The following is a 26,551-nucleotide window of genomic DNA, read 5'->3' as shown; positions in this document are numbered from 1 at the left end:
GGAAATTTTTTAACGAGGCAGCTTGTTATGCGTGTTTGAAGATTAATGTACTTTTTTCCTTCACTAGTGTTTTTCCCACGAGGTTTTTCTAGGAAGGTTTTTGACGAGACCTCTTCTTCAGTGATGGACATTCAAGGGGGAGTGTTATGAAATATTATAGTATAATATTATATGAATGTCCATATCTTAGAATATTCTAGAATGTATTATCTTATGAAAACTCTACCCTCATTGTATGTGTATATATACCTCCTCATAATGGAATAATATACGGTTTTGTTTTTCTTTTCCTCTGTCTACCTTCCCTCTATTATTGTCTCTTGTCTTTATTTCACAACAATATTATATATTTTTATCAATATATAACAGAAATAACTGCCTTGTTCTTCTATTTACTATTTACTATGTGGTATTTTCGTTTATTTGCTAAGACTTCTATTTCAATTGAAGTACTAAAATTTACAACATTTCATACAGAACGTTTTCATAAATTACTACTTCAATAAGAAAAATTAATCTATATTATTACGGAGTATTATAAACGGTTTTAACACATTACACTTCATTGGGTGTTTTTAAGGGTTCGCCTGTCTTGATAAATTGGATATTAACCTGAGTGTTGAACTAATTGCAACCTCACCCTGGGTTTAATTTTTAAGCTAACATCAAGTTTGTATAAGATCATGTTAATGACTAAGACATGTTGGCTTGTGACTAATGAAGTAGTACCAGGGGCGGAACTAGGCCCTTTTTTCTAGGGCTTTTTAGCCCTAGATGTTTTCCATAAATAGAATTTTATGTATACATGAATGAAGTAAAGGTCTCATGAGATAACAGTTAAGTGTCTCTATTTGACAATTTGAATGAGAATTTTTTTTTCTTTTTTACTAAAATGGTGTTGAATAATAACAAACAATTTAATAAAATGGGGTTGATTTGAAATAAATTATCCAAAATGGGTCCCTATATTGACTTGGTTTTTGCTACCTTATGGTCTGAATTAAGGTTGCCTAGCGATCGAGCGACTTGATGTTAAGTTGTTTGGTACCTCAGCGACCTTAATAACTCAAAATTAAATAAAAAAGTAAAAAAAAAATAAGTTAGAGCAAAGTGGCTGAGGGTAATTGTATATAGTAAACTAAGCAGTTTTCTTCTCTTACTGTAGGAAAAGTTGATAACAACCTAGATATATAATAGCAAAAAGTTGTCTGATCTATCTAAATGAATTTTATTTGATCCGTTGTGAACATAAAATGAATATATATGCCTTATAAAACTCTCCTTTCAAATACGTGTCCCCATGTCAAATCTTGAAACATTCATTCACGAAAATGGCATTGATAGGTGAAATACTAGGTCACTAAATACTAGAATTAAACTACCTAATTAACAATTTATAAGACAAACTATACTCTAAATTACTCTAATGGATAAAGCAAAATAGTGCAAGTAAGGGTCGATCCCAAGAGAAGAACGTTTAAACTAAAAACTCGAATTGTAAACTATTGACTACTAAGCAAGACTCTACTACTAGTTAAGGCTCTAATGGCAAGTTTATAATCACACAATGGTTATTAACAATGACCAACAAGTAGATGAACATAGATCAAAAGGGGGGTTGAGTTGAGTGGTAACATGAAAGTAAGGTAAAGTTGCAATCTTTTTCTAACAAGCAATATAACAAACACTTGGTAAGCAAGAAAATTCAATATTAAAGAGAACTTGGCGTGATTCCTCCTTAGTAACCAACAAAGATAAAGTTTGACTCTTTTATAGCTCTCTTCTTATTATCCACTCAATACTATCAAATCAAGATTTTAACATACACAAATTAAACCATCCATGTATATCCTTCAAGTTTAACCAACAATTCATTAAACCATTAGTGAAAATTAAACATGAGCATTAAGAATTTTACCAAGATAAGAGGCTAGGATCAATTCTCACAAGATTAAATCATACAAATGAGAAAATACATGAAATTTCCTACTTATTGCATGAATCCTTTAAACCAAATCAACATACAACAAGCTTGCTCCAATTAATCATAGATAGATTAAACCATTTCTCTAGAATTTACAATAGTTGGGTAAATAAGATGCAAGAGTGATCAATTCATACATTCATCTACTCAACATAAGAAAATAAGTACAAGGAAAGATCATTAGATAAATAAAGAGAGATTAAAAGAGTCTTACAATACCAAAGTTGGAAACTTTGGATGAATTACACCAAGCAAAGAAGGATTTAGCCTTCCATAACCTTGTTACAACTCACAAAATGAAGTAAGATTAACATCCAATGTCAAAGATTACACCTTTCCTCCTAAAAAAATACCAAGTTCTCTTAACATACAAGTTTTTGAAATTATTGCTTACCAAGATGAGCTTTAGGTCTCCAAAACATGAACTATATATAGGGCTGCACCCCCATCTAGGTTAAACACGGATTTAGCTTCCCTCAAAATCATTAAGGACGTTAGATCAACTTCACAAGGCTGAGGAAGACGTAAGCTGCGTCATACACCGCATGCATGCGTCATAGGGCGCAGGCTGCATCAACAGACGCAGGCTGCGTTCTGGACTGTCCTTCGCTCCAATTCTTCACTTCCTTTCCACGATTCCTTCAATACTTAGCCTCCATGCTTTCTATCAAGGAATCTCGACCTCGAAATTGGTTCATGCATGGCCGTCTCCGCGTGATTTCTTGTCTACGAGTGTGGCTAGAGGCTCGTGCTTGGGATTCCGGGTTCTCCTCTCATACAATGCTCCACACATGAGTCAAAATGAATTAGTCATAATAATCATTGGGACGGGAAGATTAACTCATTATTCTGACTAAAAGGACCCTTAATTTAAACAAACTCGGCCTAAGGAGGCCCTAGTGACTCGACATTTTTTGACTCTATCAGGCACTAGTGATGATTTTTTATCCTTTTGTCGAACTCTCAAACACTCAAACATCCTCCAACACAAGGTTTAATGAGCTAGTTGTTACATATACAATATTGATAATGTTGGAGTTGAATACTATTTCAAAATCTAAGTGTGGTAATATTGTCCCACATTAATAGAATAATTGGGGACATACCACATTGTATATGAAGAGGAGTTAATAAGTGTTAACTTGACTATAAATAAATGGACTATTGTCTCCCCGCGCACGTACCGCTATGGCCGTCTGGCACGTGACACATGACACGTGTTGTGGGCCCCTTTTTGTCGCTGGTCTGGACTTTTTACATCGGATTATTTTCTACACAGTCATGCAATTCCCCATAAATTGTCCGATAAACTCTTGGAATCGGTGACCACGGAACCCAAGGAGCACCTATGTGGGGATCTAACTGATTTAGGACAGTGTCCTACACGGCGTCTTAATTAAAGTATTTTCGGTCGGATAAGTTCGTATATTCTTAAATCTAAATCAGTTATAGAACTTTATGATATTTGTTTTTGTAATACCCATCCTTTTAGGGACCCATTGACTGGCATTGACCGGCCTTAGAGGCTTGTGGTAACCTTTGGGAATTCGTACAAGAGATGTCTCGTGTCGTGATAGGCTTTAGATAAGTGGTACTCGATCTAGTCGAGGCTACTCGATCGAGTAGCTTGAGTACTCGATCGAGTAGGTTGGTTACTCGATCGAGTAGCGTCTTTACAGCGAGGGTTTATAATCGTGTTTTGATAGAATCACAAATCATTTCCGCCTCCTTGTTTCAGACTTAGATGTCGCCTTTCCTCATTTCCTTCACCATAATTCCTTCCATGGGAGCCTTTGAGGATGCTTGTGCCTTGGGGATAGGTTGCTTGAGTCGGGTAGCGGTCTTGACGCCGATATGCTATGCGTAGGTATGTCATCATCGTCATCTTTGTCATTGTTGTTTCTTGTAGGGTTGTGGTGATAATAATAGGCGTTTGTACTATTTGTATAGGGGTTTTGCTTGCTTGGTTGATGTCATATGATTGAACAAGGAATCGCTGCGGTTGGCTATAGGTAGGTTCGCCTACTCAATTTCTGTTGTTTGTTTAGTGTGTCAGTTGTTGTGTTGATTGTAGTGTCGGTATGATTGGTTTGATTGTGTTGTTGGTTGGTGTTGTGTTGTCTCGATTGGCGTGATTATGATGATTGTGTAGCTGTCTGTGTTCTTTGAGACGCGTCCCTGGCTGAATGGAGTCACTCGCGGGAGTGGTTTCACACCCTTGATTTGCCCTCTATGGAACCCGCCACAGGAGGGGATGTGCTCATTAATGGTCATGGGTTTATCGCTCGGTATGATGAGCGGGGATTTGGTGGGTACGGCTGCGGTCCCCCACTGGCAGGGCTGGTCCCTTATGGTGAGCAATCGGTCTTACAGGTGATGTCTTGGGAGTTAGCTGGAGTCCTGACAGGGATGGGTCTTTCACAAGTTACGTCAAAGATAGTTCACATGAGGGTGTTGAGTTATAACTTTTGTAACAGTAGTTTTTGGTTTAGTCACTTGAAATACATTATAAATGTTCTTTTATCGACTTTTGATGATTACTTTCGTCGGGCAACCGAGATGGTAACGTCTCTATATGCTAGGGAATGTCTTGTTAAGGGTCCTTGGTATATGGGAGTGTTACAAAGTGGTATCAGAGCGACGATTTTGGAACCTGTAACAAATGAGCCTAATAAATGTAGTGAGTCTAATAAAATGAACCTGGTGTATGTATCTTGGGAGCCCCTGATGATGCTAAATTTTGGGTGAGTAGGCGCCCTCATTTCAAAATCATGGCCCCATTATGCTTAAGCCAGTCACTAGTTAAGGGGTATTGAGTCGGGAATTAAGTGTCTAGGGTGTATAATAGTGATGTAGAGGTGTTTGTAGCGGAGTCTTTGTGGATGTCAAGTGTGTATGGTTGTGATTAGACTGTGAAAGCTCATAGTTGAATAATAACGGAAGTGGTGACTTGTTTGCAATGTGGGGAAAGTGTGTATGGTGTGGCGTTGATAATGCTTGTTCCGAATAGTTGATATTAGTGGTTGGCAAAAAAGCTTATGGGCCTTGTATGTGGTAATAATAGTAATGATTAGTAAGTTGTAAAGTTGTTGTAATAGTCATCAAGATAGTAGTGGAGTATATGTAGTAGATAAATGATTGAATGCTTCCGCGTGTAGTATAATCCAGTTGAGTAATCGATCTAGTGAGTGGTAATTGTTAGACGTATGGTTAAAGCAATATGATTAGAAGTTACTTTGTTGAAATCACGATTGTCTGCTTATGAGTAAAGGAAAAATGTTAAGGGTGTACACGAGAAAATTGAAAATTTGGTCACTTGGTTGCGTAACTATGGTTATAGAATAAAAATGAAAGTTGAATGAGGTAATGTAATTGTGAGATGATACGTTGTATTTGTGTAGTAGTAATACGGTGTGAATGGGTGTGTTAATCTGTGCCGATGTCCGAATTCGTTTTTGGAATCGACACGCGTTGCTGTTTTGCAGGGATCTTTAATTAATCTTGTATTTCCGGCCATGTATCTAGCCTTACTTGACCGAGTACGAGTGCCTACTAGACCGAGTAGACCTCATTCGATCTAGTTAGGGTGCTATTACGTCGAGAAAGTTGAAATTTACTGCGAAAACTCGACCGAGTAGCTCCAACTCGATCGAGTGGAGGCCACTCGATCGAGTAACATACTTACCCGATCGAGTATGCTTCTACAGTGCCGCTGAAACACGGGTTGATAAACCCTTTTCTAAACTCTTTCTTCCCATTCTTTCTCTATTTCGCAAACACTAATCTCCCATTTCTCTCAAAACTCCTTGAATTTTGTTGATTGTGGTGCTTGAACTTGGTGATTTTCTTGCTTGAATTCGTTCTTTTACTTACTAATCGATCAAGGTATGAATGTTAACTCTATTTTGATGTTTTAATTACTTAGAACTATATAGGATGTTGGAAATTGTTGGAAAATCGGTTTAAATGTGTTAAATCTTGCCTCTAATTGTTGCAATATGATTTAGATGCTTCCCTTTTATGATTATTGTTGTTGGCTATGCAAAAATCAACTCAAATTGGGGATTTATAGGACTCGGATTTTCTAGGGTTTGGGAATTTGAATTGATTTTTGGTTGTCTATTGTATGTAAAAGGATGAATATTGAGTAATATATGTTATATATATATATATATATATATATATATATATATATATATATATATATATATATATATATATATATATATATATCATGTTTACGGTTGATTTTTGTGTTTCTCACTCAAAAATTTGTCTTAAAACTCCGTCTTAAAAGTGCCCCAAACTGAAATTCGTCCCATGTTGTTGTGAAACTGGTTTGTATACGAAGACGTTTTGAAGGTTTTAGTTCTAAAGGTAGTAGTAATAATGTTAATTCATGCCAAATATGTCAAAATTTTTACAGTTGTAGAGACCGTCTCATAACTAAAATTAGGAATTTTACTTGTAATTTACGATTGTTGGTGATAGTGCGTATCTAGTTGATTCTTTTATGAACAAACATGAATGCTTTGTATGTTTTTCGTGTATATTAGTGGTGTATTTAAATTGTATGCTGAAACAGATGCCGAGACCGACAATAGGGACCAGACAGAGCAAGAGGGTAGGGCTTCTGAGCCCGAAGTGGGGGAGGGGAGTGGACCGCTAGTCCCGGCTGTGCCGGAATACCCGTCTGTAGTTTTCGTGGATTTTACACAGAGGAAGAGGTTTGTGGCTTTGCAGGGTCGTAATATGAGACCAACCCGCTGTATCAACACAACCCTTTTGGATGACCTGGGTCTTGAGACCGATGTCAGTCACATCTTTGAGACCTTGGGGATGACTGGACTTTATCACCTCCGAAAGCACTCGTACGCCTTTCTGGCCCTTGAGTTCATGAGCTCGTTTAAATACGAGCCGGTGGAACAAACTGTGGAGTTCCGCCTCATGAACACGAGCTCTATCTTGACCATTGACCTATTTGCTTCTCACCTTGGCTTGGCCAAGCCTGCCAAGGGAGCACTCCGTGACATACCGGCTGAGTGTGGGGCGAGTAGTCGTATGCCTTGTATCACCGGGAAATCAGCTCCCACTTCGAGTAACATGTTGATTAGTGACGTTCAACATGTCACTTTGAAGATCTTTCTTCGTGCTTTGACATGTCTTCTTTACGAGAGGAAGGATGTGAGTAAGTTGAACTCATATGAGTTGATGCTTTTGATGGCGTACCTTAACCCCGAGCGGTCTCAGAGAGTGGTTTTTAATGCCCCTAGCATGGTATGTGCCAGCCTAGCTTTGATGGTCTCGTCTAACACTAGGTTCCTGAGTTGTGGTGCCATTGCCACACGTTTAGCTGAGAAGCTAACTTCCTTTGAGGCTTCCCCGGCCTGCACCCCTTTATCCACCCCGGTACCTACCATGGACAGAGCCTACTTCCTCGACCTGAAATGGTTGAGAACCTTGGAGGATGGCAGTTTAGCGTGGAGGGTGTGGGGCATGCGTTAGATGAGGATACCAGCTCCTGAGCACCTCCCACCGACAGAACCTTTACCTGCGGCAGTAGTATCTGCCGATTCTGACGAGGAGGAGGAGGATGCACGTCCTACGAGGCAGACGTACTTCATCGACCCAGATATCCTCCGGGTCATGCCCGAGCCGAGGAAGGGGGAGAACGTGAGAGCTGAGGAGGATAGACCTAGGGTGGGGAGAGGGCCACGCCGAGTGCGAGAGAGTGGCTGAGACTCAGCCACAGCAGCCGGTACAACCACAGTATCCGTTTCCTGGCTACCCTTCTTTTTATACCCTGGAGACACGCGAAAGCTACCTTGCCGAGAGAGTGTCCTCTACCTTGACACTCCGGAACCTATATGAGATGGCATACGTTTAGAGTATTGGGACCTCGGGACCTCATCCGGTTTTGTGGAGGGGAGTCGCGGACAGGAACGAGGTTTTCCACTCTTATGGGGTGGACATGTCTACTTGGGGAGAGCCTCAGGTGTACCCTTACGGTGGTTTGACCCCTTGGTACGTGAGACCAGATGCTGGAGCCGGTGGTGATGCGGGACATGGTGCGTCAGGAGCAGGCACTTCAGGTGGCGGTGGTGATGAGGATGCAGTGATGGATGAGCAGCAGCAGTAGGAGTGATGATACTCTATTTCTTTCTTTATATATTCGTAGTTTATGATGGATATTACTTTGTTTTGGTTGATACTTTTTCGAAATTGGTTTGTATCGGTGGCCATAAGGCCGTACTTGCATATTTCTGGTTTTCTTCAAAGGATTTGTGGGTCGGGTTAGCATCCCGACTCGTATTTAGGTGATTATATACCTTGTGTTTGGAGTTATGGACAGTTTTTGACTTGTGGCAACTCGATCGAGTGCCCCTCACTCGATCGAGTAGCTGCAGGTATTTCTTGTGGGGGAGTATTCTGATCTCGGGCTTCTCAATCGAGTAGCTAAGGGACTTGATCGAGTAGGTCTAGCTCGATCGAGTGCCTGACCAACTCGATCGAGTGTCACTGTTACAGGCACTTTTCGTGATTTAAATTGTTTGAATGCTCATATTTTTGGATTTTTCTATATTAGTCGTAGTTGTCGATGGTTAGTCACGTGTTTTAGCCTTATCGTTAGTCATGTTTTGACTTGTGCCTGAGTTATAGGTGAAGTTTTGTGCGATATAAGTATGACGAGACGATGACACATATCGTTGCGGGTACTTCGCATGCAAGTGATGTTGTTTAAGTTCATATTTGTATACGTACATATCTATAACTTATGAGTAGTGGTTATGTGGTGTCAGGTGTCATGGGTGGACATGGATTTTGAGCAATTCACGCAGTTTTAGTAGTATTTGTGTTACCTTGTAATCTTTATGCGCGTACCAACTGTCGTGGCTTAAACGAATAATATGTTTATAATATTCTCACTTCTTCAGTGTGGTTGTATAATATAAAGTTGTTGAGATGCTGCCAGTTTATCACAATATATATACATATTTCCGTAAAGTCGTATGTAATTTCTATGGTTTACGTTTGTATGAGTTGTGATCACGTAATGTCCGTTAGTAAAGTGGCGTGCGTATATGATTAATGTTAGTCGTAACTTATGAGTAATGTCGATAAGATGCAATAGGTGTCGCGTTAAGGGACAAGGAAGTCGTTTGATGGTGAACTTCGGGGACGAAGTTCCTTTTAGAGGGGAAGAGTAATGTCGCAAAGGAAAAATGCCGTAATTATAACAATTTTGCAGTATGTTCGTAATGTTTTATAGTATCTCTGTTATATTTAAAGTATGCGTTTGTAATAGTTTGAATAGTTTTATTGTGGGAGTTGTATAATTGAATGAGAGTGAATAATTGTCGAATAAAATTACATGTCGTTATACCTTATTTTCAGTAATCATTCGTTATGTTATCATGAGAATATGATGTCATTAGCAGTATCGGGGTTGCCATCAGTGGTTTTGTGTCTTGCGACTATGAATCGTGCATGGTTGTGAATCTGGGATAGGACCATTGGGTTGCATGTTTTGTGTTGGTAATTGTTGGCCAGTGAAAGTCTAGTCTCGTAATTGCGTTAATACGTGTCTGAATAGTTCGATGTAGTAGTATAAGCGATAGTCGCGTTGGTCGTATTGGTGCATGTTATGTGTTCGGTAACTCAAGTAGTGGTTCATCGAGGTTTGTGTGTGTGGTGTGTATGTTAGGCAATTGACGATGATGATGTTTGATGGACATACGTAATGGGATAATGCTTCGAGATAGTTATTGACCTGTGTCGGGTAAACGGTGGTGTCGACCTTGGTTTCTTGTCGTGTGGTTCGGGGAAGGATGAGACGAACTTCGGGGATAAAGTTCTTTTTAAGAGGGAGAAGACTGTAATACCCGTCTTTTTAAGGACCCGTTCACTGACGTTGACCGACCTTAGAGGCTTGTGGTAACCTTTGGGAATTTGTACAAGAGATGTCTCGTGTCGTGATAGGCTTTAGATGAGTGGTACTCGATCTAGTCGAGGCTACTCGATCGAGTAGCTTGAGTACTCGATCGAGTAGGGGTCACTCGATCGAGTAGGTTGGTTACTCGATCGAGTAGCGTCTTTACAGCGAGGGTTTATAATCGTGTTTTGATAGAATCGCAAATCATTTCCGCCTCCTTCTTTCAGACCTAGATGTCGCCTTTCCTCATTTCCTTCACCATAATTCCTTCCATGGGAGCCTTTGAGGATGCTTGTGCCTTGGGGATAGGTTGCTTGAGTCGGGTAGCGGTCTTAAAGCCGATATGCTATGCGTAGGTAGGTCATCATCGTCATCTTTATCATTGTTGTTTCTTGCAGGGTTGTGGTGATAGTAATAGGCGTATATACTATTTGTATAGGGGTTTTGCTTGCTTGGTTGATGTCATATGATTGAACAAGGAATTGCTGCGGTTGGCTAAAGGTAGGTTCGCCTACTCAGTTTCTGTTGGTTGTTTAGTGTGTCAGTTGTTGTGTTGATTGTAGCGTCGGTATGATTGGAATTATTGTGTTGTTGGTTGGTGTTGTGTTATCTCGATTGGCGTGATTGTGATGATTGTGTAGCTGTCTGTGTTCTTCGGGGCGCGTCCCTGGCTGAGTTGAGTCACTTGCGGGAGTGGCTTCACGCCCTTGATTCGCCCTCTGTGGAATCCACCACTGGAGGGGATGTGCACATTAATGTTCATGGGTTTATCGCTCGGTATGATGAGCGGGGATTTGGTGGTTACGGCTGCGGTCCCCCCACTGGCAGGGCTGGTCCAGTGGACAGTCGGTGACGGTGATTGGCTGGAGTGGTTGTGACTTGTGGGCTTGGTTGTGTTTGTAGTATGTTGGTAGTTGATGTTGAGTCCTGCCTCAGTTACTGACCTTGTGTGGTTGTTCTTGTTTGTTTCTGTTGTGTCTGCCGTGATCCCTTATGGTGAGCAGTCGGTCTTACAGGTGATGTCTTGGGAGTTAGCTGGAGTCCTGACAGGGATGGGTCTTTCACAAGTTACGTCAAAGATAGTTCACATGAGGGTGTTGAGTTGTAACTTTTGTATCAGTAGTTTTTGGTTTAATCACTTGTAATACATTATAAATGTTCTTTTATCGACTTTTGATGATTACTTTCCTCGGGCAACCGAGATGGTAACGTCTCTATATGCTAGGGAAGGTCTGGTTAAGGCTCCTTGGTATATGGAGGTATTATAGTTTTTTTTACTACTTTCATTTGTGTTTATTAACAATGATAAACCCATCTGAAAATTCTAATAATTCCAAATTCAATAATCAAATTATTACCACCACTCCTAATAATTTTGCCACTTATTTCTCTATGCCACGCAAATTTCTTACTGATGTTAGTAAGATGAAACTTTTAAATGTCACAACCTTAATATCTAGTGGCCTAGGGCTTTGTCATTCACTGACGTGTTCTTCGTATAATCTTTCTTAATTAATAGTTAACTCAATACTTTCCCCTATTAACTTGTTGTGTAAGGCATATCAGAGCTACACATTATACTCTTTATTTACTTTGTAAGGTGTATATTGTAACTAATACTTTTCTTTCTCCTTTCCATTTCTAATGTCGGTAGGCCGCCTGTTGGTGTATGGGGGAGTATAGGAAGTAGAGTGAAGATTAGTTATTAGTTAGTTTAGTTGGTTAGTTGAAGGTTGATTAGTTGAAATTTAGTTTGAAGGAATTAGTTTGTGTATTATTTGTTTGTAAATTTTTTGGATACACTTGGGTGCACTTGGGTTCGTACAAATGGGGGGAGAAGTCCTCTATTTATAGAACTTCTCCTCCTTCTCCTACAACCCAAGAACACTCTAGAATGGAGCATTCTCTAGTGACCTAGACCTGTCCGACTCTAGACTTTTCATAGACATACAAGATATCTCTAGAATGTTCTAGTTTTCTCTACACATGCCTAGAACATTCATGATCCTTCTAGAGTATTCTAGTAGCTTCAACATTATTTTAGAACATTACGGATAATTCTAGAACATTCCGGAAACTTCTAGAATACAATAAAAATCTCATACTTCAACACTCCTCCTTGAGACTTTTGGTGTAACACCAAACTTGAAACTGAGAAACTCGAACATTCCACTTCTTTTTCTTTTTTCTGTTGTATCGCTAAACTCGGAGGTTGCTTAATGTACATCTCCTCCTCGAGCTGGTATTAAGACAGACAACTGGAGCAAATTTATCTCCATAGTCAATTCCATCTTGTTGGGAGTATCTTTTGACCATCAATCTTGCCTTGTATTTGTTAGAACCATCGGGATTTAACTTTCTTTTATAGACCCATTTTACGTCAATTACCTTTCGATCTCTTGGCTTGTCAACCAACTTCTTTATCATGTTTATCTCCATCTCCATAGGTTCTTGCCACTCCTTGTATTTGGAAGCCTCATCAAAGTCTTTTGGCTCCTCAAAAGTGAAGTAGCACCTTTGCGTCTCTTCTGCATCCAAATGAATAACGGGACATTCTGCATAAATTTTAGAGAGATTTTTCTTACCTCTTGCTCTCGTATCATTCTTTGAATTGTCATTCGAGGATGGAGAGTGTGCATTACGAGTTGATGGAGGATCATTGTTGGTAGTGTCACCATTATCTTCTGAATGCTGGGAATGTTCTTGGGTCACATTTCTTTCTACCTTCTTTTCTTCCCAATGCATGATTGCATCATGAGAAGATGTATCTTAGAAAGAAGATTCATGAGTCTTGAACTTATGATCATGGACGTATAAAGATCCAACTAGCTCTGTCACGGTGAGCTTCGATAAATCCCTTGACTCTTTAATAACATTGACAATCTTGTCGAATTTTTTTGTCAAAGTTACGAGAATTTTCTGCACAATCCTCGTATCGGCGACATCTTAACCATATATTTTCATTTGGTTAACTGTCTCCATTAATCTCCAAGTGTAGGTTTTTATGTCTTCATTCTCCCCCATTTTCAGATTTTTGAAAGCTTTTTTTAAGGCACTAAGGCGTATTGCCCTTATCCTTTCATCACCATAGAATTCTTTTTGGAGTAAATTCCATGCTTCTTTTGCAGTAGAAGCCCACATTATTCTTGGAAAAATGATCGACGAAACGGCAACAAAAATGACACACAAGGCTTTGGCGTCATTTATTTTCTTTAAGGTTGTTTCGGTGGTTGGAACACCTTCTTGTTGTTTTTGGAGACCATTTTCTACTATCTCCCATAGTGCATTTGCTCTTAACAAGAGCTTCATTTTAATGCACCAATGGTCGTAATTTTCTCCAAAGAAATCTAGAGGGGTGAGCAATAGAGTGTTTGATGCAGAAGCCATAATTTTATTTTGTTGCCCTAAGATCTTTAGAGTTCTTGATACCACCTGTTGGTGTATGGGGGAGTATATAGGAAGTAGAGTGGAGATTAATTATTAGTTAGTTTAGTTGATTAGTTGAAGGTTGATTAGTTGAAGTTTAGTTTGAAGAAATTAGTTTGTGTATTATTTGTTTGTGAATTTTTTGAATACACTTGGGTGCACTTGGGTTCGTACAAATGGGGGGAGAGGTCCTCTATTTATAGAACTCCTCCTTCTTCTTCTACAACCCAAGAACACTCTAGAATGGAGCATTTTAGAGTGACCTAGACATGTCCGACTCTAGACTTTTCATAGACATAAAGATATCTCTAGAATATTCTAAGTTTCTCTACACACACCTAGAACATTCATGATCCTTTTAGAGTATTCTAAACAATTCTAGTAGCTTCGACATTATTTTAGAACATTCCGGATAATTCTAGAACATTCCGGAAACTTCTAGAATACACTAAAAGTTTCATACTTCAACACCACCAACAACGGAATACATTTGTTACTCCCTCTATCCCGGTTAATTGTTGTCCTTTGCTTTTGGCATAAAGTCTAAGGAAAGAGGAAGAAGTCAATTACTAAATGACAAGTAGAACAAATTGAGTGTGAATGATCAAATTATTAATCAAATTCATCCTTAAAATAGAAAGGACAACAACTCACTGAGAGTTTGAGACACCCCAAATATGAAAAAATGTAACAAATGACTGGGACAGAGAGAGTAGTATACAAGTACATAATATAGTATTCTACATACAAACACAATTTATTTATGGTTGATGAAGGCTTCTTAATCTTGAAAGAATTATAAGTATTAGATATATATTAAGTTAGGATTATATTGTTGAAATAATATAGGAAAAGATAGAATGGAGAATATTATGAGTATCATAATATCTCCGGAATATGTTAGGATTATTACTCGGTCATTGCACTATAAATACGGTGACATATTCATTAATAAGATTAAGTTATTCGGTTATCTTCCTTCTCATAATCTAACATGGTATCAACCTAACTCGATTCTCTCAAAAATCCTTTTGGCTGCAAAAATCTTGTGTTTTTAACCACCGGCTGGAGATGGCCAATCTATACTATCTCTGGCGGGTATTACAAAGTTTTATAGTCGAAGTTTTTCTTTTAATATTAGGTCTTTTAGTTGTTTTTTTTTTCAAAAAATAAAGTTTGAGGTATAATACCCGCGCCGATTAGGGACTCGTTGACTGACCTATTGACCAAAGAAGAGCCTTAGAAAGGGATACAAGAGAGATTAGTAGACCAATGTAACTCGTTACTTGACCTAGCTGAAGCCACTTGGTCGAGTAGTTAAGATACTCGACCGAGTGTGGCATACTCGGCCGAGTAAGTCCGTACTCGACCGAGTACCTTCTTAGTCCGCGTGTTATTATAAAACGTGGAATAATAAACCCAATTCATTTCGACGGTTCCTTTCTCTTTCAAAACCTAATCTCTCTCTTTCCCAATCCTCTCATCTCACCCTATACTCTCATATGGCCTTGAACACTAACCCAAGAAGGGAGATGGTTTATGCATGAATTCATCGATTCGGGTTGTCGCCGTCGTAGGCATCAATTGGCGTCTCCAGGTGAGTTTGTGTTTAGTTGCTTATCTTGTACTAAATCTTGGAATCTATCTCCATGGATTTCACAGTGGGTTTACCGAGGAGTCGGCAAAGTAATAACATGATATGGGTGATCGTTGACCGTTTGACTAAGTCTGCTCACTTTATTCTAATGAAAGATACATGGAGTAAGGTGTAGTTGGCTAATGGCTACATGAAGCATGAAGTGAGGTTACATGGAATGCCAAAGGACATTGTATCAGATCGGGATACAAGATTCATTTCTCGGTTTTGTCAAGAGTTGCAGGAGTTGATGAGAACTACCCTGAAGATGAGTACTGCGTTTCATCCTACAACAGATGGACAGACAGAGAGAACTATCAAGACTTTGGAAGATATGTTGAGAGCTTGTGTGATGGAGTTTGGTGGTAGTTGGGAAGATAGGTTAGATTTGATCGAATTTTCTTACAACAACAGCTACCACACGAATATAGGGATGGTTCCGTTTGAGGCTTTATATGGAAAGAGGTGTAGGAGTCCAATCTGTTGGGATGACAGTACTGAGGCAGTGGTTTTAGGACCACAGATGGTATAGGAGATGAAAGAACAAGTGTAAGTGATTCGCCAAAAGATGAAAGCGGCCCAGGATCGACAAAAGAGCTATGCGGACTTACATCGGACATCGAGTTTCAGGTTGGGGATAAGGTTCTCTTGAAAGTGTCCCCTATGCGTTGGATAATACGGTTTGGTAAGAAAGGGAAGTTAAGCCAAAAGTTTATCGGTCCTTATGAGATTCTGGATCGCGTAGGAGAGGTTGCTTATCGGTTAGCTTTACCACCAGCTTTAGATCGGGTACATAATGTGTTTCATGTGTCTCAGTTACGGAAGTATGTGAGTGACCCTTCCCATGTGTTAGAGGTGGAGAACATCGAGTTGGATCCAAAGCAGATTCTTGATCGCATGGTTTGAAAAACTAGGTCCGGGAAAACGGTGTTGCTTAAGGTTTTATGGTCTAATCACGATGTTGAAGAAGCATCTTGGGAGGCGAAGAGATGATGAAGGAGCGGTGTCCATTTCTTTTTGATAAGGTATGTGTAGTTACGAGGACGTAACCATGTTTCTTTTAGGGGGGGTAGGAGATGATCGCATAAGGTTTTGGTACGATTTTATGTTGGTTTTGGTACAGTTAGGGGTTGGTTTGAGTCGGTATGAGTTGTGTTTAGGTTTTGTTTTTGAGTTTTCGTTGCGTTGTTGTGTTGTGTTGTAGTTAAGTTAGTGAGTTTGTTTTTGTGTATGGGTTTGAACTTCGGGCATGAAGTTCGTTTTTAAGGAGGGAATCATGTAATACTACGGTTTTATGTGCTTTTGAGTACTCTATCAAGTAGGGCTTACTATGTCGAGTAAGTCATTTTTGCGTACGAAACAGTATTCTGTCTGATGGGTACTCGATCGAGTAGGGAAACGCGATCGAGTAGGGGCCACTCGATCGAGTACCTTACTCGATCGAGTGCCTCGGGTTTTACGGTTTTTTGGCCGGGTTTTGATAGCAACGCGAGAATGATGTAAAAACACTTTTCGTCAGTTTGTTTTACTTTTTACCCTATTCTAAATATTTTATACAAGAGAACACGTTATGTAGCTTTCCTTTCTCACATTACTATCAAATCCAAGGGATTCAGTCGTCGGAATCCATTGAGACCGTCTTATTATGGGTAAGATCCTAGTACAGTTTTCTTAGTGTTTCGTTAGATTTGGTTAGTTAAACCCTAATTGGGTAATTTGTGGGTTTTTGGGAGTATTGTTGGTATTAGTTTGTGATTGTATGATTGTATGTTGATAGGAGGTGATTTAGTAGAGGAGCGTTTCTGATCTGTTGTTATGTCGATTATGGTGATTCATTTCCAGGAAGGATTTCTTACACAGTTATCATATACATAATTATGAGATGGTTGTTGGTTGATTGTTAGTTGTTGGAAATTGTTCATATCGTAATTGCTTAGTATTGTTGATGTTGTATTTGGTTGTTGTTAACTGTCTGTGGTTCGCGAGGTACGCCCTCGACTGAGTGGAGTCACTAGTAGGAGTGGCTTCATGCCCTTGATTCGCCCCTTGTGGAACCCACAACAAGAGGGGATGTACACATTAGGTTACATGGGTTTGCGCTCGGTAATGCTGAGCGGGGCTTAGGTGGGAATGGCTGCGGTCTCCCACTGGCGGTGCGGATTACTGGTTGCGGCCGTAATCTGGCAGGACTAGACCTTCAGGCTAGTCAGATGGTTGGTGATGTGACAGTGTTGGAGAGTTGTGTATGTGTATTGTTGTTGTATATCTAATATTGTGTATGCGGTAACTGGCCCCGTTTAATTGTTTTAAAAACTGTGGTGATCCATTCGGGGATGGTGAGCAGTAATTGAGCAGGTATGATTTGGATGTGCGAGGGATAGTTGGGCATGAGTCACCACGAGTCATTTAGGAGTCTTCCGCTGTTGTGTCGAACATTGTTGACTTTAGTTGGTTTGATTTTTGGAACAGTTGTATCGTACTTTACAGTTTTGGATTTTGTCATGTAATCACTTTAAACTTATTTATTTAAAGTACATTATTTGATGGTCTATTTGATATACATTGACTCGGGTAACCGAGATGGTAGCACTTTCATGCATTAGATGGTCTTGGTAAGACACCTTGGTGTATGGGGGTGTTATAGGGTCGTGCCTAGGCACGAGATTTTACCAAAAGTTGTTTCGTGGCCCCTCCCCCAACTCGTCGTGTCGTTCTCAGGCCGACCCGCTATTGTAGCCTGGGAAGTGTCGTGCGTAGGCTCGGATTGGAGGTTTAAGTGTAACCTAGCGCCTGAACATGATCCGAGATTTGTTGATTCGTAATTGAACAAATCCAAAATTACCCTATCCGAAAAATGACCCGACAAAACATAACTCAGTGACTAAAAAAGATTTAAAATGTGTAATTTAAAATCACGCATAAAATTAGTTACGTTAAAATAAAAAGTCCATCATAAAAAAAAATATAATATAAAAAAGGCAGCCATGTGGTCATGGAGGGTAGAATGTGTGACATACACGAGTCACAAAGGGTAGAATGTGTGACATACGACGATGAAATTAAGTTGGTCGAAGGTTACATTACTATTAAACTTCCAATCATGGACCTCGACCTCGACATCGACGACAAACCTACCCCCACCATTTACGGTTTCACTTTTTACCGTCACCATCACTCGGGAAATTCAACTTCAACTAGAGTTGAATACTTTATGGATACGGAATGGGTACGGTGCCGTCAGATTCGAAAGTCTGAGAAAGGGGATTTTCTAATCTTTGTCTGGGTTAATAACCACCTTTCGTTGAAGATGTTCCCACTTAAGAATAAAGGGTAAATCTTTGCCCAATATGATTAAATTTGTCTTTTGTGTTGTTTATTAGGGTTTAATTTATGGCAGCAAGTAATAATTAGTCACGGAAGTGATTTAACATGGCTAAAAGTAATTATTAGCCACGGGTGTTGTTTAATTTGTGGCTAAAGCAATTATTGGCCACAATCGTGACCTAGTTCATGGCTAAAAGAAATTATTAGCCAGGGCCGTGGCTTAATTCGTGGCTAAAGCAATTATTTGCCACGGATATATTTTTCCCAAGGCTTAGTTTTTCATACCAATAATTTTTGAACTAGATAACTTTTTTTTCCCATGGCGAAGTAAATTTTGCCACGAATTACAAATTCCCGTGGCATAATTCGTGGCCCAAGTACCAATTTGTTGTAGTGTGGGTATGGTGCCGTCAGATTCGAATGTTGGAGAAAGGGGAATTTCTAATCTTTGTCTGGGTTAATAATCACCTTTCGTTGAAGATGTTCCCACTTAAGGATAAAAGGTAAATCTTTGCCCGATATGATTAAATTTGTCTTGTGTTGTTCAGTAAGGTTTACTTTCGGTCCTTTGTGTTTGATTTGTTGTTGTCGTTATCGCTGTCGATGTGGTTGTTGTTGTTGTTGTTGTTGTTGTTGTTGTTGTTGTTGTTGTTGTTGTTGTTGTTGTTGTTGTTGTTGTTGTTGTTGTTGTTGTTGTTGTTGTTGTTGTTGTTGTTGCTGCTGATGGGGGTGTTGATGACATTTGAATTGTTGACCGTTACGGGCTGTTTAGGGATCTTTTGTAATAGTAATATGGGATATAGTTTACTGTTGAATTTTATTTGGGTTTAGGTTTTGTTGTTGTTGTTTATTGTTGTTGTTGTTGGTTGTTGTCGTGTTGGTATCATCATCGTAGTTTGATATTGCGAGTGTGAATTTGAGGTTCAAATTTCTTCATGGCTTCTTGACTTTGTCATGAGGCCTAAATGAGAAGCTTGTTCTATGTCACATACTGATTACAGTGTTATGGCTAACCATTTGAGGTTGTCATATTGTATATGCTATGTGGGTATGGTGGTACTATGATGACATTCATACAATTAATATGGACGGATAAGAATGAGAAAGATGCAAGTTTTGTTAATTGTATGAATCTTCTTATCCAATTTTGGAATTGGATTTGGAATTGAATTCAAACATTTTGATTTCTACAATTGAAATCATGAAAATGAAATCAATTTCGCGTTTCCAAACACTATCTTATATATTTTAAAATATCTTTCATTTTATTGAGAGATACTTTAAGGGTTATTTTCACTTTGGGTGCGCACTACTACAAAACTCATTATCCACATTGGACATTTTGGTATATGAACATCAGATACACACCCGATGTAGAGTTCGGTCATGTCCATTGTGGATTAATGTACATCGGATTTTGAACTGATGCCCATTAAAATTTACACAACGTATTTTTATATATTTGATGTCCATCTATATTAATATACATCAGTGTTTAGTTATAATCCGATGTCTTTTAGTGTTATGTACATCAATTTACATAGAAATCTGATGTCCTTATGTACCTATATTCATCAGTGTTTTACCTAAACCTTATGTATATTATAAATGATATTACATCCGTCTACTAATAAAACCGCTGTCCTTTTTCTTGCCATTTTTAAAAAAAAAAAAAAAATTAGAACTGCTAATTCTAAAACAGGCCATTTATAGATCTGGCTTATCAAAACATAGGCCATTCATAACAATAAACACCATCCACAATTCAACAACTAACCAACAAAGGTCGTTCGTCATACTTTCATACAACGACCAAAACATAGATTCATACAACGCCATCCAAATTCAACAACCAAAAAAGGTCGTTCGTCATAGTTTCTTAAAACGACCTTACCAAAAAATAGTTTATATAAATGCCGTCCAAATTCAACAATCTACAAAGGTCCAAAACATAGTTTGCAAAATCTAGCTAACACATTACTATGACTGTCATTAAGAAAATAGTTCGCCCATAAGTCCCGAACCTTATTGATTTCTTCTTCTGAATAAGTTATTTTGTCTTGAAAAAGCTGTAAATCATGCACATAAAGGTTTCTAATTAGATAATAACACACATAATAAAAGATATAATAGGTCTGAGCTAGCTGGAGAGTTCAATTCTACCTATAATAATGGGATTGTATAGGAAAAATATTTGCAACGCAACACCAACATTTTTAGGACAACATGCGAGTGGGATAATATGATCTCATCGATGGTTGTGGTCGGATTAGGACGAGTGACGATTTCCAACATATACCTCATGATGTAGTAACTACATTTTATAGCACCTGGCTGACGAGCACACTAATAAAACAACATGATGACGAATTAAACCAACACACTTTGTAAATTAAACGTAATAAATGAGTCTACTGTTGCATATCAACAACTTACATCAACTTTCACTCATTGCGGTGCTTGAGAACTCTTCCTTGACCCACCAGTGTAGCCGTATGCTCTTATAGATCTAATATAAGGTTTCCAACAAAAAATTGTCAGCCAAGTTGAAAAATGTTCTTTCAATGAACATCTTGCATATCAAGAATAACTATTAAGTCAAACTTACGTATTAATTAATGTTCTCAACGTTGAAGGCACTGAATTCCCGATTGAATCGAACCAATATACTTGATTATGCTCAATAATGTCAATTTACAAGAAATAATTATATAGACAAAGGAATAAACGAGAAGAATTAATTACCTAGGCTATAGGCACCACCAGTAAAAAGCAAGGAGGGTGCGACGACAGCTAACAACAACAGGCATCAGCAGCTAGCAGCATCAGGCAATAAAAACTAGCAACGACTATCAGCATAACACCAGCCGTAACCGCACAAAAACAACAACTAACAGTCAGCGAGCACAACACACACCAACACAAAACCTTTAGGAACCTGCATCAACGACAAAAAATCTGAAAGATGCAAGATCTTAATCTAAAATCTTACGCAAAACAAACCACTAAATAGCTACAATAGCAAATGGAATTTCATTTTTTTTGGAAAAATACTAAAATGTAAGATATATTATAAATCAATAATCAAAAGCTATACAAATTAGCTAAAGAAAATCTAAATGGAAAGACGTTGCAACAGGCCTACAATCATCAGCTATCAGACTTAATCAATACAATGCAATGCCTGCTACATACTCACCCTAATCTGCACATTCTCAGCTCACATCCCTTCAAATCTGCTCATCCGTTTTTTGTCTCTGCCTGAAGAGTGTCGGGCAACGAGCCTACATCAGTATCCAATCCGTTCTGCCACACTTTTAAGACTCTCCAACACAAGGTCCAGGCTACACTTGTTTCTATGATGTCACATAAAATATATATTAAAGACAAAAAATAGAAAGTATTGGGGTGAAACAAAAACTTATTCACTATGAAACCAAAATAAACATTGATTCCTCTCATGAGTCCCCTTTCCTGTAACATTTCAGACAACGTTTTTGAATATTTATCACAGGTAACACTAAACATTGACAATAACGAGGAAGATTGCGCTAGAACGCCACAGGGTTTCATCAATTTTTCGTTACTCGAGAAAAGGAACTTGTTACCAACAGGGCCACATAGAACTGCCATGTTTTCTCCTGCTATTGATGTCTTGAAAATTTCTGAGGAGTGTTTGGTCATTCTATCACGTATGAACTTTCCGGGGTTAGATGCAAAAGCTATGCTTTCTCCGATTATTGGCCATCCTGTATTACCTCGAGGAAGTTTTGTTTTGATGTTGGAGGATTTGAATCTAGATACAATCAATTTCCCAAAGAGAAATATAGCAGCAAGTATGAGCCAGGAGGAAATGAACAAAGCCATTACTGTTTGATAAATAATGATATTAAAATTGTTAGTTTTATGTTGTATGTTAGCGTGAGCAAGGTATTTGAACGAGGAGAGTTGATTGTTTTTGTATGTGATGATTTGTTATTTATTGATTTGTTTATTTGATCTTGTTACAAATTGGAGTACATCAAGCCTATTTATAGACCATCTATGTCGGTTACAATGGCCATATTTTTACCTTCCTTTCTCTAGATTTTTCTAGCATATTGATTTATGTTCATAGTCTACACAATTCTCCAACCATTCTATTTGAGATATTTCTTTACATTTTTCTAGATTTTTCTAGATTACATAATTTAACACTCCCTCTAATCTGAAAAATCTTGACCTCCGATTTGTTGACTGAATTCGGAGAATTTCTTCTCGGGAGTACTTTTGTGAATATGTTGGTTGGCTGCTCCCCCGTCTTGGTGACTTGTAACTCGATCGCTTGGTCTTCCACCAGTTGTAAAATGATGATGTATCTTGAGATGCTTTGACCAGTTGTGAAAGGCGAGATTTATTGTAGTCTCGATGATTTTGTCTCGCGACGAGTCGAGCGTTGCATTTTTCAATGGAGTTTTTGACATTCTTCTTGCTCTTGTGTACCTGTTTTTGCCTTATATCTTCCTTGTCTTTGAACTTCTTTGTTTTGGCCTTGTTCTTTATTTCTTCTTCCTTGACTTCAACTCTTTTTTTATTTGCTTCTTGCAAACTCGTTGCCTCTTGAGCGGTAAGTACCATGATGGCTTGGCCACAATCCAAGTCTTTTTGCGAACTCGGAGGTTGTTTTTCTTGATAACATTGTTTGATTGGCAATTTTTGATTTTTTGAAAATGGGGTTAAAGTTTTTGTTTTTGAGGACTTTGAAATGTTTGATATTTGAGGTGTTTGTTTTTGTGTAATTGATTTTTGAGTGTTTAAGGGCATTTTTAATGGAAAAGTCTTATTTGCGGCCATGTATACGGAAGCTATTAGTTGGCCATTTTTCTTATCGTAAATGAGGCATTTATTGCTGTCAAATTTTACCATATATCCTCTTCTTATCAGTTGTCCAACGCTCAGTAAATTTTGTGCTAGGCCCGGGACATATAAGACTTCATGAATGAATTTAGTGAAGCCGTTTTTAGTTTTAACGACTACAATTCCCTTACCCGCAACTTCTTGGATTCTTCCGTCGCCAAGAGTAATTTGAGATTTTATACTTTCATTTAAACTGGCAAATGCATTCTTGTTGCCAGTCATATGCTTGGAGCAACCACTGTCAATATACCAAATATCGATGGATTTTTCCTCCGCATTTAAGCAAGAGTAAAACATTTGTCCACCATATTCATTTTCTTCAATGAAATTTGCCTCATCTTCTTTCTGGAACCAACAATATTTATCAAAGTGGGTGTGTCTTGTACACCTCTTACATTTATACCAACAATTTTCGGTATTATGATTATTTTTCTTACATAGGTGACAATATAACTCTTTATGATTATATGGTTGGTTCCCTTGATTGTTATAATTACCTCTCCCCCTAACTTGATAATTTGAATTTTTGTTCCTTTGATAATTTTTATTATTGTTTTGGCCATTAAATTTTAATTTGGCCTGAAATGCTTGTTCTAGTGGCTCGTCGGAAAATCTTTTCATTCTTTCTTCGTGAGCTTGTAGTGAGCTCATTAATTCAGTTATTGTAAGTTCTTTTAAATCTTTTGACTCTTCTATGGCGGCCACTATGTGTTCAAATTTTTTCGGAAGACTTCTTAATATTTTTGGATTAATTTTTATGTCTTCAATCGTATCACCGTATGAACGAATTTGATTAACAATGTTAGTGGTACGATTAAAGAATGCTTCTATATTCTCGTCTTCCGACATTAATAAATTTTCAAAATCTCTCCATAAAGTTTGAAGTTTAATAGTAATTACCTTGCCAGAGCCCTTGTATGTATTTTCCAAGATCGTCCAAGCCTCCTTTGATGATGCTGCGGAAATGACTCGTGGAGTATTGTCTCGTCGAGTCCTCGATAAATCAAAGACAGGGCATAGTGATTCCTCTTTTGATTTTCGATATATAAATTTTTCTTTGTGGCATCCCATGATGCTTCCTCGACGGTATTTTTGGGTTTTTCGTACCCTGTTTGGACTAAGTCCCATAGTCCTTGTGAGATAAATATTGATTTCATTTGGATACTCCAAAGGTCGTATTTCTCGCCTTTGAAGGTTGGTACCCAATTTACTTGGAATGTGTTTGACATTATTTTGAATGTGTGATTTTATTTGGGACTAGTTTTTATTTGTGAATGTATTTTTTTACTTTTTATTTAGAGTACTTGGATCGTCGGAGTTTTCCAGTGGCTCTGATACCACTGTTAGTTTTATGTTGTATGTTAGCGTGAGCAAGGTATTTGAACGAGGAGAGTTGATTGTTTTTGTATGTGATGATTTGTTATTTATTGATTTGTTTATTTGATCTTGTTACAAATTGGAGTACATCAAGCCTATTTATAGACCATCTATGTCGGTTACAATGGCCATATTTTTACCTTCCTTCCTCTAGATTTTTCTAGCATATTGATTTATGTTCATAGTCTACACAATTCTCCAACCATTCTATTTGAGATATTTCTTTACATTTTTCAAGTCATTAGTAGTAAATATTAGGAGTTAGCTTTTGAATGGAATAAAGACTCTTTATGTAGCTAGATAAGTTAGGACTTAGGAACTTATATAAATAAGGGTCTTAGTCATTATTGGAAAAAGAGTGTGTGCTTAATATCCCGAGTTAAGCATAGATTGAAATCTTAGCGAGTAGCTAAGTGTTGGAAGATTGAGATTGTATTATTGTTAAGGTTTAAGAATAATAATACAAGGTTGGGTTGTGGTTAAGTCCATAACAAAATATTGTGAGTCTTTGCATTTTATATTATTTGTACCAAAAACCCCAACAAGTGGTATCAGAGCTACGGCTCGATGGAGAAAAGTTTTGGTACAAAGTTTGAGATGGAGTTGTTTAATGGCAAAAACAATTTCTCGTTATGGCAAAGCATGATAAAGGATGTTCTCATACAACAGGGGTTGTATGCGACTCTTGAAGAGAAGAAGCCTGATGATGTTCAAGTTCTCAAATGGGAGGACATGAAGTTGCGCGCGGTTAGTACTATCCGGTTAGCCCTTGCACCAGAAATCAAGTATAGTGTGTTAGAGGAGACAAATCCTAAGGAGTTGTGGACCAAGTTATGTAGCATTGATAATGCGAAGTCCTTGGCTAACAAACTATTTTTGAAGAAAGATCTTTTCGAGCTCGAGATGGTAGATGACGGCGATTTGAGGGACCATCTAAATAAGTTCAATGGCTTGATCACCCAATTGGCAAGTTTGGATGAGACATTCAAAGAAGAAGATAAGGCAATAATGTTGTTGGCGTCTCTTCCCAAAAAGTACAACACGGTTATCACTAGTTTACTTGTGGGGAAGACAACATTGGCCTTAGATGAGACCGTTGTAGTTTTGCTTGAGTCCGAAAAGTTGATGAAGCAAGGAGGTGGTGGCTCTTCAAGTGATGGAGGAGCTTTTGTGGGTGAATATCGTGGCAAGAAGAAGGGCGGTTGGAAAAAGCACAATCCTAGTATCAAGTGCTTCTACTGCGATGAGTTAGGCCATATACAAATTGTATGTCCTAAAGCAAAAGAAGATTTGAAAGAGTTGAAAAAGACTCGTGCTAGTGGGGTTGCAGCTATGGCAGAAGTTGATGATGGTGAGCTCTTAATGGTTCATGGTGAAAAGGAACCTAGTGAGAGTTGGGTGTTAGATTCAGGAACTTCCTATCACATATGTGGAAGAAGAGAGTGCTTCTCTTCTTATGAAGAATGTGAAGGAAAGGTGGTTAGTTCGCCAAATGGTGATAAGGCAAAGATTGAAGGGATTGGTGAAGTTAAGGTGAGACTTCATGATGGCCAAGTTAGAAGGTTTGGTGATGTTAGATATATACCAAACATTAGTAGAAATTTAATCTCATTAGGTAGATTAGATTCTAAGGGTTGTACCATTCATGTTAAGAGTGGTGTTTTGGAGGTCACTAAAAAGGGTAAGGTGATTCTCAAAGGTAGAAAAGGTAAAACTAACTTATTCACATTTGATGGAAGATGTGTTGAAGATGGGTTAGTTCAAGGGGAGGTACTCTCAAGTGAAGGGGAGGTGCTTCCAAGTAAAGGTTCGGTCGCTCCGCTCGATGATTGACAAGTCCAAAGTAATGTTGGGCTTAAGGGGAGGTTTGTTGGGAATTGTAACCCCAACATTATTGATGAGCTAGTAACATATGAGTCTTTATTTGTTTAGAGTTATATATGTTATATGTAACTAGTATTTACACTTTAGATGT

General features: G+C 38.4%; 1 long non-coding RNA gene across 1 annotated transcript; it reads right to left on the bottom strand.

Moving 5' to 3' along the window:
- Positions 1-20,602: 20,602 nt before the first annotated feature.
- LOC141585776 (uncharacterized) lies at positions 20,603-21,127 on the bottom strand. Its single transcript, XR_012519413.1, has 3 exons — positions 21,049-21,127; positions 20,740-20,812; positions 20,603-20,649 (listed from the first exon to the last, which is right to left on the bottom strand). It is a non-coding gene; the product is annotated as an uncharacterized LOC141585776 (long non-coding RNA).
- Positions 21,128-26,551: the final 5,424 nt, after the last annotated feature.

This window comes from Silene latifolia, chromosome 6 (genome assembly GCF_048544455.1).
Source record: "Silene latifolia isolate original U9 population chromosome 6, ASM4854445v1, whole genome shotgun sequence".
Classification (NCBI taxonomy): domain Eukaryota; kingdom Viridiplantae; phylum Streptophyta; class Magnoliopsida; order Caryophyllales; family Caryophyllaceae; genus Silene; species Silene latifolia.
The sequence above is the reverse complement of the archived record's forward strand: the minus strand, read 5'-3'. Positions and strand labels throughout refer to the sequence as shown.